We start from the raw sequence: 14,542 nt of genomic DNA on the forward strand, positions 1-14,542 counted from the left end.
GAGCGCTCCGCTGAGAGGCCGGCGCCTGACACGCGGCCTCCACCCTGGCCTGCACCCCGCCCAGGGTGCTGTTATCAGCACCGGCCCCCTCCCCCGCATCGAATGTTCTGCGGGTCGCGTGCGTGTTCCGGTACCCGCCATCCCTACTCCCTAGCCTCAGGCACCCATCACGTCCTGCCGGGGTCCTCGCAACCAGCCTCTGGCTGGGCTCCCTGCCCCGCGCCGCTGCCTGCCAACCGCCGGACGCAGACAACCTGTGTGATCGCAGCCTGGGGTGCCCCTTGGCGGAACAGAGCGAGGTTTTTAATGCTAGCGCTCAATCCGGGTGCGGGTACTTCGGGAGGCACTCCTATTCTGCCCGGAGGTAGAACCCTCACTTGATCGAACCCTTTTGGGTCTGACATTATATATCAAATGCCTTAAAATATACATACCTGTGGCCTGCTATTATTCCGTATTTGTCTTCAAGAAATGATAGAGATGAGGACAAATATGTATGAAACATGTTATTAACAATGGCATGTTTATCATTGTAAAAAGCTGGAAACAAGTCGGCAATAACAGAAGACAAATAAATGGTGGCCCATCGATATGATGAAGCATTATTTGGTAGTTTAAAAATGAATAAGGTGAGATAATGATAAATGAAGAAGCAAAATACCAAACTATTTACAGCATTATTCTAGTTTTGTTGGCAGTATACACTGTACAGAAAAAAGACTGGAAAGGAATTACCCTTTATCAGTAAGTATTGCCAGAATTTTTTTTTTTTTACCTTTTCTGGAAGCATTTCAATATTAAGTATTTTACAAACAAACAAGTGTTGGGGTGGCCGGGTGGCTCTATTGGTTGAGCATTCAACTTCAGGCCTTTATCTCATGGTTTGTGAGTTCAAGCCTCACGGTGGGCTCTGTGTTGGCAGCTCAGAGCCTGGAGCCTGCTTGGGATTCTGTCTCCCTCTCTTTCTCTCTGCCCCTCCTCCACTTGCATTCTGTCATCTGTCTCTTAAAAATAAATAAACATTTAAAAAAACACACAAACAAGTGTTACTTTCAAATTTAGAAAGAACTGCTTATAGAAGGCAAACTGAATCGCCCTTATCTTTTTGAAAAGAGCTTACTTTCTTTAGCTTGAGAAAGAGTTTGAACTCATGAAGAACCCAGGGTCTTCAGAACCAGAGTTCCGAATCTGAATTTTCCTTTTCTAACTAACTGGCATGAAAGCTTGGGCGAGTTTCTCTAAGTACAGTGTGTCATCATCTGAGACTAGGGGTAGAGAGGATGACTGGAGGTAGGGGACAGTTTCCCAAATGGAATCCTTATCTTTTAAGTTGTCACCCATCTGAAGAATGCCTGTCCTCACATCCAGAAGAAAACCAAGACAATAGCCACACCCCCAGACACAACTCACGTGCAAACACACACATGCAAAGTTATGCAGAAACACTGTCTGCAAGTGGGTCAGTGGCTGGATGAGTAAACACCTTATTTTTATACTGCTCTCCCTCCTCACCCCCAAAATGGGCACACACACCCCAGTCCATCTAACTGGTCTCAAACCCTGCTCCACCCGTGCTTAGGGCCCCCAGCTGTGATGCGCACAGCCCTGGGTTACTCTGTTAGTTTCCTAAGGCTGCCTTGACGATACCACAAACTGAGTGGCTTAAAATAACAGAAATTTATTCTCTCACAGTTCTGGAAGGCTAGAAATCTGAAACCAGAGCGTCAGCAGGCCCATTCTCTCTCTCTCTCTCTCTCTCTCTCTCTCTCTGTCTCTCTGTCTCTCTCTCTCTCTAAAGCCTCGAGGGAAGAATCCTTCCTTGTCTCTTCTGGCTTCTTGTGGTTCCCAGAATCCTTGATGTTCCTTGGCTTGTAGATGCAGAATTTCATTCTCTGCCTCCACCTTCACGTGGCCATCTTCTCTTCGTGTATGTCTGTGTCCAAATTTCTCTCTTCCTATAAAGACACCAGTCATTGGATCTAGGCCAACCCCAATCAGTATGAGTTCAAGTAATTTTAACTTGATTACATCTGCAAAGATCCTACTTCCAAATATGATCACAGGTTCTGGGTGGACATGAATTTGGGGGCGGACACTATTCAATACAGTTACATTCACTAAACCCTGCAGCTGAGGAGAGAAAACTAACCCCTCAGGAGCACCCCTGAAACCGAGGGGAAGGAACTGTGCTTCCCCTAAACCTTGCTAAGTGCTGCCACTGTGGCTGCAAAACCCAGGAAGGACCTGTGGCTTTCCTCCCAGACTTCACGGTCAGCTACATACCTGAATATACAGCTCAGGGAACCGGAACGCTGGGGTAACAGCCCAAAAGCCAGCTCCACCATCTTACTTGATTTGACTTTGGGCAAGATATTTTACCTCCCTACACCTTGGTTCTCTCATCTGTCAAATGGAGCTGATTAGAGTTCTATGCCACAGAGATGTTGTGAGGGTATTGTATGTAAAGCACTTAGCCTCTGACACATAGGAAGTGATATAAAAAGAATAGCCATGGTGATGATGATGATTTGACCTTTACCGCAATCCTGTGAAGTGGTTGAGGCAGGTGAGCATGTGCGCAATTTGCAGGTGAGGCAACAGAGCTAGGGAAGGTAAGTACCTTGCCCAAGCTCATGTATAATTAAGGGTTGAAGCCACAGCCTACTGGCCCTGTGCTCCTTCGGGACCAGTAGCATCTCCTGCTATTCCAGGAACTGATCTCCAAGAGCCAGCTGAAGGTGGGGAAATTAGACTGGATGGGGTGTGGGACGGGTTGCATCGTTCACACCCTATTCCTGAGAATTTGGCACACCTCCTCAAATCAGAGCTTTCCTAGATGATGCGCCTACCTTCCCTTTTAGGTCCTGAACCGAGCACTACAGAGTCCAATCTCCCGGTGTCCCACCCACAGATCAGCTCTCTGACCGTCCCTGAAAGCTTCAGCAATGTGTCCGTTTATGTAACTCTCCTTCATCTTAAGCCTGGACCCACATCGCAGTCTATAAACTCCCTGTCTGCCCTGGCTCTGTACTTTGTCACGGGATTCCCTGGAGCCCGCCAGCCTACACTGATGAGACCATCCAGTGTTACAGTTACCATCTTAGTCACAGTGCACCAAGACATTGCCGTCTTAGATTTGGCATAGTTTGCCTTGGTGGACAACAGGGTCATTAACCTCAAAAAGGTAATAGCTCATCTTCGTTCATCCATTCTACAAGCACGCGTGGAGCAACTATGGCATACCAGGGACAACATGTGAACGTAGAGAAGTCGTGGTCCTTGCCCTCATGGAATTTCCAATAAAAGAGATAAGCATATTTAAAAAGGCAACAACATGTTATATATGCTGTAACACATACCAAAAAAGGGGCAGTGGGGGAACTCAGGAAGGTATGGACAAGGTGAGGAGGTAGATGGGAAAGGTTTCACAGCAAGGCCATGCTACAGTTGACTCTTGGAAGATCAGTGCGTGTCCCCTAGATAGACAGGCTTGTGTGGGGCAAGAGAAATCAGGAGACTGTTACCCCCCAGAGAGAGCAGTATAAGCTAGATACTGAAGTAAAACTGCCTGGCATTTAGGGGAGCCATGAGCAGCATGGCGGCACACCCAGAGGGTGCAAGGTGAAGGGGGTTGGTGGTGGAGCTGCAAGGTAATGTTGAAGAGCTAGATAGATGCAGAAGTATACTTGGAAATATACTTTACTCTTGTCTAAGCGGATGGGTTTTTAAAAAAATCATATTTGTGTTTTAGAAAGACCACTTTGCTGAACCAAGTGAACTTGAACTTCATGCCAGTGGTTGGAGAAAGGCAAGGCTGGTGGTAAGGAAAACCAAAGAGGAGGCAATTCCAGTAGTCCAGACAAGATAGGAGGAGGACCTGACCTTAGGCAGCAGCACTGGGGATGCGAAAGAAATGTAGGGGCCCCTGGCTGGGTCCGTTGGTGGAACATGCAACTCCTGATGTTTGGGCTGTGAGTTCAAGCCCTATGCTGGGTGTAGAGATTACTTAAAAATTAAATATTTTATAAAATGTTTATTTAGTGTGGGGAGGAGGCAGAAAGGGAGAGAGAGAGAGAGCATGCAAGCAGGGGAGGAGCAGAGACAGGGAGAGAGAGAATCCCAAGCAGGCTCCATGCTGTCAGTGCAGAACCCAAAACAGGGCTGGATCTCATGAATCATGAGATAATGACCTGAACCAAAATCAAGACTCAGGCACCCACTTAAAAATATTTAAAAAAATAAATATAGGTTCAAGAGATTTGAAAGAATAGAAACTGTAAGATTGATTGGATGTGGGAAATGAGGTAGAGAAAGGAAATGGAAAAGACCATATGATTCCAGGATAATCTGGCTTGGTTGACTGGATGTTTGGTGGCTCCATTCAGCAGATTAGCAAGAGCAGGTTTGGGAGAAAGATGAGCTTCACATTGCGCATACTGAGTTTAAAGGGCCTCCTGTAGGTACGTGGAGCCATGGGCATATGGATTTGGAAGCATATCATAATTGTTCAGATAGCTCAGGGGTGTTGTTGGAAGTACAGCAACACTGGCCAGAAAGAGGAGGAACAGTCAGAGAAATAGGAAAAGAACCTAGAAAGAATAGACTCATGGAAACCAAGGCAGGAAAGTGTTTCAAGAGATTAGTGGCTTCTTTTTTTTAATTTTTAAATTTATTTTAGAGAGAGACAGAGCGAGGGAGAGTCAGAGAGAGAGGGAGATACAGAATCAAAAGCAGGCTCCAGGCTCTGAGCTGTCAGCACAGAGCCTGATGTGGGGCTTGAACTCGTGGACTGTGAGGTCATGACCTGAGCTGACGTTGGATGCTTAACAAACTCAGCCACCAGGCACTCTTAGATCAGTGGGTTCTAACATTGAGAAGAGGTAAAGTAGGATGAAGAACAAAAAATGTCTAAGTTTGATTATTTGAAGCCCACTGGTGATGCTTACCTGAGCAGGTTCAGTGGAACTCAGATGGGGTGGAGGCCTAACCTCAGGGGGCTGTAAGTGAAGGCCAAGTAAAGGCTTAGAAAGACTGTCATCTGTTCTTTAAAGAACTTGGCTGTGCTGGGAGAGGGCGGTTTGGATTTCCTTCAGAATGATGGACCAGTTTCCCTGAGCAAAGCTTCTGCTAATGAAGCAACTCAAATACTTAGTAAACTACCAAGAAAGTGAAGAATACTCAAGTCAAAAACAAAGGAACAAAAGAGAGGAAAGCAGAGCAGCAAAGCTGGCTTTCACCTTGAGAGCATTTACATACCAGGTGAACTTGAACTTTGGTTTTCAAAGGCAAGCAGGACACAGGAAAGAGAAAACAAAGCCCAAGCCTGCCCAAAGTAAGGAAACTAATAAACAACTATCTGTACAAACATGACCCGCATTGGGTAATAATATACTAGGTTGAAGGATGAACTAGAAATAATTCACTCCCCCAGGAGATAGGCAAGGAAAATTGTTGGACTTGAACCTTGGCTCTGAGTAAGAATAGGGGAAAATCTTCCCAGAGAATTCACAACCACAATCTGGCCTGCATAATTTAATTTCATTCCAAATTCCCCCTACCTGCATGATGTGAAAAACTGCACACTATTTGGATTCAAGTAGTCCTACGTGGGTGGTACCTCCTGATAGTATCTGGAAGAAAGAAGAGCAGATCATCTCTAGAGGAACCCACCTTCAACTCAAACTACAACAAATGATCACAGACAAAATTCCAAGAAATATAAGCTCTGTAGTCAAAAATCCAAAAGCAACTAGATAGGGCCAAGAGAAAAACAGCAGTCAACTTAGAACTGTATATAATAGTTCCCCTGTCCACAGTTCCAAGACCCCTAGTGGATATCTGAAACTGCAGATAGTACCAAACCCTTTGTATACTGTTTTTCCGATACACACATACATATCTGTGATAAAGTTTAACTTATAAATTAGGCACAAGAATGGATTAACAATAATAACCAACAATAAAATAGAGCAATTATAAAAATATACTGTAATAAATGTGGTCTTTCAAAATATCCTATTGTACTGTATTTGCCTTTCTCCTTGTTGATGATGTGGGATGCTAAAATGCCTACAAGATGAGATGAATGAGGTGAATGGTGTAGGCATTGTGATATAGTGTTAGGCTACTATTGACTTTCTGACACTATATCAGGAGGATTGCTTGCTTCTGAACCATGGCTGACCTCTGGTAACTAAAACTGTGGAAAGGGAAACCATGTGGAAAGGGGGGCTACTGTACTCCTAGAAAATGTCTTTAAAAAATGAAGGCTAAATAAAAAATGTATAAGCTATTTATGCATTCATGAGTACTTTATTAATTGTCACATATTTGTTAATAGAAGAGAAACAGACTATATAACTTCCAGGTTAAGAGAAGGAAGAAAATAGAATGAGAAAAAATAATCAATCCAAAAGGATGCGAGAAAGGAAAGCAAAAAATAATAATAATAATAATATTGAGGTAGGATGAATAGAAGGCATAAACAAAATGGTGAAAATAAGTTCAAATATATCCATGATTACAATAAATGTGAATGGGCTGAATAATCCAATGTAAAGACACAGATTCCAGACTGGACAAGGAAGAGAAAAGGAGATTTCCAGAAGGATATACAAGGTTGCAGGAGTGTTTGCTGTGTTTTGTTGGTTTAGTAAAAAGAGAGAGATTGCAACTTAGACTGTGGTAAAGGAGCCAAGATGAGTTCAAAGATACAGGAAGAAGAAGGAGTAAGTGATGAAGCCAGAACCCACAGTGGATGGAGAACACAGGATCAAGATCCAGAGGTACAGGAAGTAGCCTTGGCCAGAGGCAGGAGGAAGGAGGTGAACCAAGGGAGGTTATACACTTGAGAGGGCCACCTGAATGTTCTCAATCAAGTTGTAGTCATGGCCCTCTGTTGGGATATAATATGGTCAGGAAGCAGGATGGCATACAATGGTGGTTGTGCTTGAAGAGGGTGGTGTGCATTTGTAAAAGCCACTGTGGAGAATGAGAGTGGCATGCAGGGACATAGAAAAGCAGAAAGAGATCGCCAGAGTGCTACTGGGGCCCAGCCAGGGCTGCAAAACCTAAAACTGTGGTCATAATAACAAGCTTTTGTACAGTTTCCTCTGGAAATACTTAGCAGTCCTGGGTGGGCAGAGGGGGGAACATTGAAGGATAAGGAGGAGGATGATAGGTACTGGTAGGTGAATAGATGGGACAGAGTTGAGAGAAGCAGAGGGAGGGCAGTGTAGGAATGGAAGATACCTGAATGTGATATGGCTGGTGGGTGAGGATGGGAGGCTGGCCAGAGGGGCCAGCCTGAAATCCCCAGACAACATCAAGGACCCAATGCCGTCAGCCATGTGCCGCGGTCCCATAGGATGATGCTGACCTCTGGTGTACCTGAGGGAAACCCTCCCCTGGCTTTTCTCACTCGCTGTTCCAGAGGCCATTGCATGATTTTAGAATTTTTTCTTTAACCCTCACACTGACCTTGTTCCACTCCAGTGCCTGCTGGTAAACAGGCCTGGTGCCCTCAGCCTTGATGATTCATGCTTCAGTTTCTTTGCAAGCATGCCCAATGGCCAAGCAGGATGACTCTCCTGGTCATTCTCCTTTTGCTTTGGACCTCTGAGCTTTTGCCTGTCTGGCCCCCTCTTCTCCATGCCCTTAACGAGGCTCCAGTCCAGAGCCTCATACCACACATCTCTGGTACTGCTAGTGTCACAACCTCTGCTGCCTGGCCACAGCCCTGCGGTCACCAGGCACATCTCTGCACATCCATGTTCAAGATAGCCCCTTGCACTTTGTCATCTACCTTCACGACAGCATACAGACTCCCTATTGCCCCCAAACACAAAGCCAAACCCATGGCATTCTAAATCTGGAGGAGATTTTAGAAATCATTTTAGTCCGAACTCATTTTACAGATGGAGAAACTGAGGCTCAGAGAAGATAAAATGACTTGTCCAGGATGGAACCCAAACTGGCAGTCAAGCCCTCTACATGAGGAGAACTTAATATTCATCTAGACTTACTTAAAAGTAGAGCACTAGAAAGTGACCACTTACTCTCCTAAGAGCTTTAGATGGATGATTTAAGTTTATTTTAGTAATCTCTACACTCAACATGGGGCTCAAACTCACGGTCCCAAGATCAAGAGTCACATGCTCCACCAACTGAGGCAGCCAGGTGCTTCATGTGGAGTATGCAATCTTCACAAGCTTGCCATTGTAAAGGTGAGGAACTGAGGCATAGAGGGCTTAAACAACCTGCCCAAGGTCGCTCAACGAATTAATCCCCACCCTGATAGCTCTCCTACTTTCCTGGCTTCTCTCTCCCTCTCTCTTCCCCCATCTTATATACACACACCCACACACATCCCACCCCCCCACACACCAAATCCTTACTCATAGTAATCCCCCCCCCGCACCTAGACAGCCCTTGATCCCTCTTTTCCACCTGGATTATGAGAATCAATGCCCCCTTCTCCAGGGTGAGTACACTATCTGCCCTCTGTCCACAGATGACTGCACCAGGGTTGGGCATCCAAACCATGGAAAAGCAACAAGTAGGCTGGTTGAGCTATTTAATTTCTCTCTGGTGGGCATTTGACCTGAGGAGACATAGTAACTGAGTTACTTGGATGGTGGCAGGACCTACAGAGTAGTACCCCGAGCCATGAGGCATCAGGGCGAGCCCAGAGAGGAGAGTGAAGTGGAGCAGAGGCAGGGAGAGAGAGTCAGAGAGAGAGGGATTACTGAGCTGTGCCTGTGGGCGTGTGCATGTGCACACATGCCCTCCAGACTCACCCACTCAAACACATACCCAGCCCAGTGTCTTCTCAGATCCCAGGAGATCTGGCTGTATTTTCCTCTCCCAGTTTCTCTGAGATTCCCACGTCTTTCCAGGAAATTCTCTTTTCACTTCCATTGGTTTGAGTACGCTGGTCCTTGTAGCCTGCAAGTCTTAGCTAGAACACCAGCTCAAGGAATTGTACCCATGCTTCAGAATGAGCTCAGGGCCTGACTCCTCCAGGAAGCCTTTCCCTTCCTGGGTGTGTTCCTCTCTCCTTCCTGCAGACCATAAACCCTACCCCTTCCCCTTCCCTCCGATGTTTAGTAAATATTCCCTGATTGATCAGACGTTCTAACTTTGGGGCACCCATTTCTAATTTTGCCATCTGCAGTTGGACTATCTTTATTGCTATCATGTTTTGTTCTTGCAAATCCACACATCCATCCATCATATATTTATCCTGGGAACATGTGTTGAGAGCCTCTGTGCCAGGCACCAGGCTAGGCCTTGGGAATGGTTAAGATGAAGGCCTTAGTTCTTGCTCTACAGAAGTTCATAGTTCAGGAGAGAAACCCAGAGTCTCGTCACCAAGCTGGTCACACCAATACAGCCTCTGGTTTCATGAGGCACACACGTGTGCATGTGCACACACACACATGCACGTGCTGTCTTATTTTCTCCTCCTTGTTCCTTCAGCCCTGTCCTCACACCAGGTGACCACCCTGTATCCTGCCTGAGCTCACACTAACATTGCTCTCTGCTCAGGAAGATGCCCTGGAGTTCTCTACCCTCTACTCTCTCTCTGATCATTCTGATGTACAGGAATTGACACTATAGTCGTGTGTGTGTGTGTGTGTGTGTGTGTCTTTATGCTATTTTAAAACCCCAGCACTTTGCAAAAACCTGGAGAATACTGCCAAAGCCAAAGAGTGGGGGAGGGGGCTGAGCAACCTGAACTTGGGGCTGACCAGGTGTCTGCGAGCCAGGTTAGAGGAGCAAGCTGCAGAGACTCCGCTCCAGCCTGCCGGTGAACTGCTGGCATCCTGGCGGACCTGCTGGCCCAGCCCCACTCCAGCTCCACGTTCTCTTTGCCGAGCCCGGCCCCCATCCCTCCCCAGGAATTGCTTAGGAGTTTGCACACCAGGCAGCATGTAAAATTGTTGTGTTTCTGGAAACACACACACTCAGAGAAGCCTTGAAATTCTTCTTGGAATAGGTCCAGGGATTTATTTATGAAATTCCCAGGGGGCGGGAGAGACAGAAGTCTGGACTTTGCAGACTGAGTGCTGTGCCGCCATTCCATCAGCAGCACCACCAGCTCTAGTGTGCACTTACTAAATGCCCACCGCATGCCTGGGCCAGCCTGCAGGGGGCTGTGGTTGGGCAGGACGTATGCTTGGGTGTGCAATACTCAGTGTGGACCGTCTCCCCCACCCTCTCCACGAGAGGGGAAAAAAGCAAACATGATACTGACGTAGTTTGGCCATAATCCCCCACTCTCCAGCCTCTCTCCCCCTTGCTCACTTCACTTTGGAGTCCATGCTGTCCTGTGGACGGATGTGGGGGTCCTCCACAAAAGGCTTCACAGCTAGTTTCTACCCACGTGAGAAACTGGGAGCTGGCTGCAGTGTGCTAAATCTTCTACTCCCACCCTTGGCATGGAACAGAAATGGGGTTTATGCCTAAGCAGGGCAGGGCCTGCCCGCTGCACAAGAAAGCCACATAGGGGGTGCCTGGGGGGTTCAGTCAGTTAAGGGTCCAACTCCGGCTCAGGTCATGATCTCATGGTTCATGAGTTCAAGTCCCACATCAGGTTCTGTGCTGACAGCTCATAGCCTGGAGCCTGTTTCGTGGATTCTGTACCCCCCATCGCTCTCCCGCTTGTACTCTCTCTCTCTCAAAAATAAATTGAACGTTAAAAAACCATTTTTTAAAGCCACTTAGGATGGTTTCCAGGTTGTCCTCAATGATGTCCTGTGGGTGCTTCAGAGGGGAACTGCATAGAGGCAAATGGTCAGGCTGATGGAGGTGGGGAGAGAACCTTACCTCTGCTTCCAGTAGAAAAGTGTGCAGAAACTTCTTGCTATAAAACAAGCCTTCAGATCTCTGCCCCTTATCTAGCCCACTATCTAAGAGTACACTTGGCAGAACAGTCTTCTGTTGCCTCCCTTGATTCTGTAGAGGTGGAAAGGGGTGCACCTAAATGTCTTTTGTTTCCCATATATACCCTGTCTTTCAAGGGGAAGGCATAGGATCAACATCTGGGCAATCAGTAATCTTATGCAAATGTGGTAATTTTACTTCAAGAACTTTGAGGTAAGGTCCCAGATGAAAATATGGAATAATCTTTCAGAGATAAGATAGAATGATAGAATTAAAGACCTCAATGTGAAACCCAAAACCATAAAAGTCCTAGAAGAGAGCATAGGCAGTAATCTCTCTGACATCGGCCCTAGCAACATTTTTCTAGACATGTCTCTGGAGGCAAGGGAAATAAAAGCAAAAATAAATCAAACTATTGGGAGTTCATCAAAATAAAAAGCTTTTTCACAGAGAAGGAAACAATCAACAAAACTAAAAGACGATGTATAGGATGCGAGGAGATATTTGTAAATGGCATATCTGGTAAAGGGTTAATATCCAAAATAGGGGTGCCTGGGTGGGTCAGTCCATTGAACATCTGACTTTTGATTAGGCTCATGTCATGATCTTATGGGTTCATGGGATTGAGCCCCAAGTTGGGCTCTGGGATGATAGCACAGAACCTACTTGGGATTCTCTCTCTCCCTCTCTCTCTCTCTCTCTCTGCCCCTTTTCTGCTTGTGCTCTCTCTCTCAAAAATAAATAAAAATTAAACAAAGAAATAATCAAAGATTTTTTTAAAAAAGACTTAGTATTCAGAATATATAAAGAACTTCTATAACTCAACACCCAAAAACCAAATAATCCAATTGAAAATGGGCAGAAAACATGAACAAACATTTCTCCAAAGAAGACATACAGATGGTCAGTAGACACATGAAAAGATGCTCCACATCTCTGATCATTAAGGAAACGCAAATCAAAACCACAATGAGACATCACCTCACACCTATCAGAATGGGTACAACCAAAAACACAGAACACAGAGGTGTATGAGTGGCTCAGTCGGTTAAGCATCCATCTCTTCAGCTCAGGTCATGATCTCGTGATTCATGTGTTTGAGCCCCACAGCAGGCTCCACACTGACAGTGCACTGCCTGCTTGGGATTCGATCTCTCTCCCTCTCTCTCTTCCCCTCCACCATTCGTGCTCTCTTTCTCTCTCAAAAGAAATAAACTTTAAAAAAATAAAACACACGATACAACAAGTGTTGGCGAGGATACAGAGAAAAAGGAATCTTTGTGCACTGATGGTGAGAATGCAAGCTGGTGCAGCCACTGTGAAAGACAGTATGGAGGTTTCTCAAAAAATTAAAAATAGAACTACCCTATGATCCAGTAATTACATTACTATGTATTTTACCCAAAGAATACAAAAACACTAATTCAAAGGGATACACGCACCTCTACGCTTATTGCAGCATTGTTTACAATAGCCAAATTACGGAGGCAACCTAAGTGTTCATTGACAGATGAATGGATAAAGGAATAAAAGCCATAAAAAAGAGTGAAATCCGTGGGGTGGCAGGGTGGGGAAAATGGGTGACAGGCATTAAGGAGGGCACTTGTGGGGATGAGCACTGGGTGTTGTATGTAAGTGATGAATCACTGGGTTCTACTCCTGAAGCCAAGACTACACTGTATGTTAGCTAACTTGAGAATTAAAAAAAAAAAAGACATGATAAAGAAAAAAAAAGAAGGAAATCTTGCCATTTGCAACAACATGGAGGGAGCTAGTGAGTATAATGCTAAGCGAATAAGTCAGAGAGAGACAAATACCATATGATTTCATTCATATGTGGAAGTTAAGAAACAAAACAAACAAGCAAAGAAAGAGAGAGAGAAAGACAAACCAAGAACCAGTCTCTTAACTACAGAAAACAAAATGATAGTTCCGAGAGGGGGTGGGGGGGTAAGCTAGATGATAGGGATTAAAAGTGCACTTACGATGAATCCTGAGTATAGTGTCATTGGATCACTATAATGTACACCTGAAACTAATATAATACTGTAAGTTAACTATACCAGAATTAAAATTTTAAAACTTAGAAATATAGAACCACCTGGGTGGCTTAGAGTGTTAAGCGGTTGACCAACTCAGGTCATGATCTCATGGTTCCTGAGTTTGAGCCCTGCACTGGGCTCTGCACTGGCAGGGAGGAGCCTGCTTGGAATGCTCCCTCTTTCTGTCCCTCTCTCTCTCTGCCCCTCCCCACATGCGCGTGCTTTCTCCCTCTCAAAATAAATAAATAAACTTAAAAAACTTAAAAATATTAAAAATATAGAGAGAACGACAGAAAGAAGGCCACTGCACTTACCACAGAGATTGTTGTAGGACTTTTAAAAATCAAAGGTGAGGGGGGCCCTGCTGGCTCAGTCAGTTAAGCGTCTGACATAGGTTCAGGTCATGATCTCACGGTTCGTGAGTTCGAGCTCTGCATCAGGGCCTGTGCTGACAGCTCAGAGCCTGAAGCCTGCTTTGGATTCTGTGTCTTCCTCTCTCTGTCCCTCCCCCACTCTCTCTCTCTCTGTCTCAAATAAGTAAACATTAATTGTTTTTTTTTTAATCAAAGGCCACATCCAGAAAAGAATTAAATCAGGGCACAGGTAATTGAATATAGCAAGCAAAAAATGGACACTGGAAGAAGAATAGGGACAGTTTTCCTTTTGGAATGACAGAACCTTCCCTACCCTAACCTTGAAGCAACTGAAACTCCAAGTGCTGAAGTTTAGGCTCCCCGTTTTGTTTAGAAAAAACATGCCCCAAAGTCCCAGTGGCCTCACAGACCTCCGGAAGTTTCTCCTTCCCTTGGGAAGCCCCAGCCTAGTTACACAGAGTGAGTTGGGGTGGGGAGATGTGCCTTCTAGCAGCCTCTCCCAGGTGAGGCAAGCAGGTGTGGGCAGGCTCACCTGCCTGGGAAGAGCGTTGTGAGTAGGCGGGCCCATTCCTGGCTGGGAGGAAGATGGCGTCAGGCTGCCAAGGCTTGTATGCACATGCGTGCTGCGTGCGTGCGTGCGTGCGTGCGTGTGTCTTGGGAAAGCGTTGGCACAGTGCTAAAGGCACAGAAACACTCCCCACACACAGCCCTAAAGCTACATTAAACAACCACAACTTGCCTTTCAGGCTTACAGGAAAATACCTATGTGCAGATAGGAAGTTGCAGATTTACTTCTAGGCACCTTAGTAGAAGAAACACCACAGGTTTTGTGTTCAGACAGATCTGAGCTCAAATCCCAGCTCTGGTACTTACTAGCTGCGTGATTTGGGACCCACCCCTCAACCTCCCTGACCTTTGGGTTCCTCGTCTATGATACAGGAATTTTATCTTGCAACCCTTTTGTGAAGAGAGAGGGAAGCTGTCCTTTAATAAATGCCAGAGGCTGTAGACAGGAAAGTTATGACTTCCTAGATGTCCGTCATACAATCGCTCAATTCAGACTGGCAGTTTTTAACCTCACTTTACTGCTCATGTTACCTGTAAAACAGGGACAATAATGGTCCCACCTCACAGGGTAGTCGGGAGTATCAAATAAGTCAGTATACATATACAGCACATTTAATGGGGTCTGGCCATAGCAAGTGCACAAAACATGTCAGCCACGGCCCTACATGGAGC

The 14,542-nt window shown here is 45.7% G+C and overlaps 1 long non-coding RNA gene across 1 annotated transcript; it reads right to left on the reverse strand.

The window, feature by feature from the left end:
- Positions 1–1,658: 1,658 nt before the first annotated feature.
- Positions 1,659–13,912, reverse strand: LOC115304758. The gene is made up of 3 exons (XR_003914600.1): positions 13,836–13,912; positions 5,559–5,630; positions 1,659–1,955 (listed from the first exon to the last, which is right to left on the reverse strand). It is a non-coding gene; the product is annotated as an uncharacterized LOC115304758 (long non-coding RNA).
- Between the last annotated feature and the right edge of the window lie 630 nt (positions 13,913–14,542).

The sequence above is a fragment of the Suricata suricatta genome, chromosome 10 (genome assembly GCF_006229205.1).
Source record: "Suricata suricatta isolate VVHF042 chromosome 10, meerkat_22Aug2017_6uvM2_HiC, whole genome shotgun sequence".
In the NCBI taxonomy this organism is placed as follows: Eukaryota; Metazoa; Chordata; class Mammalia; order Carnivora; family Herpestidae; genus Suricata; species Suricata suricatta.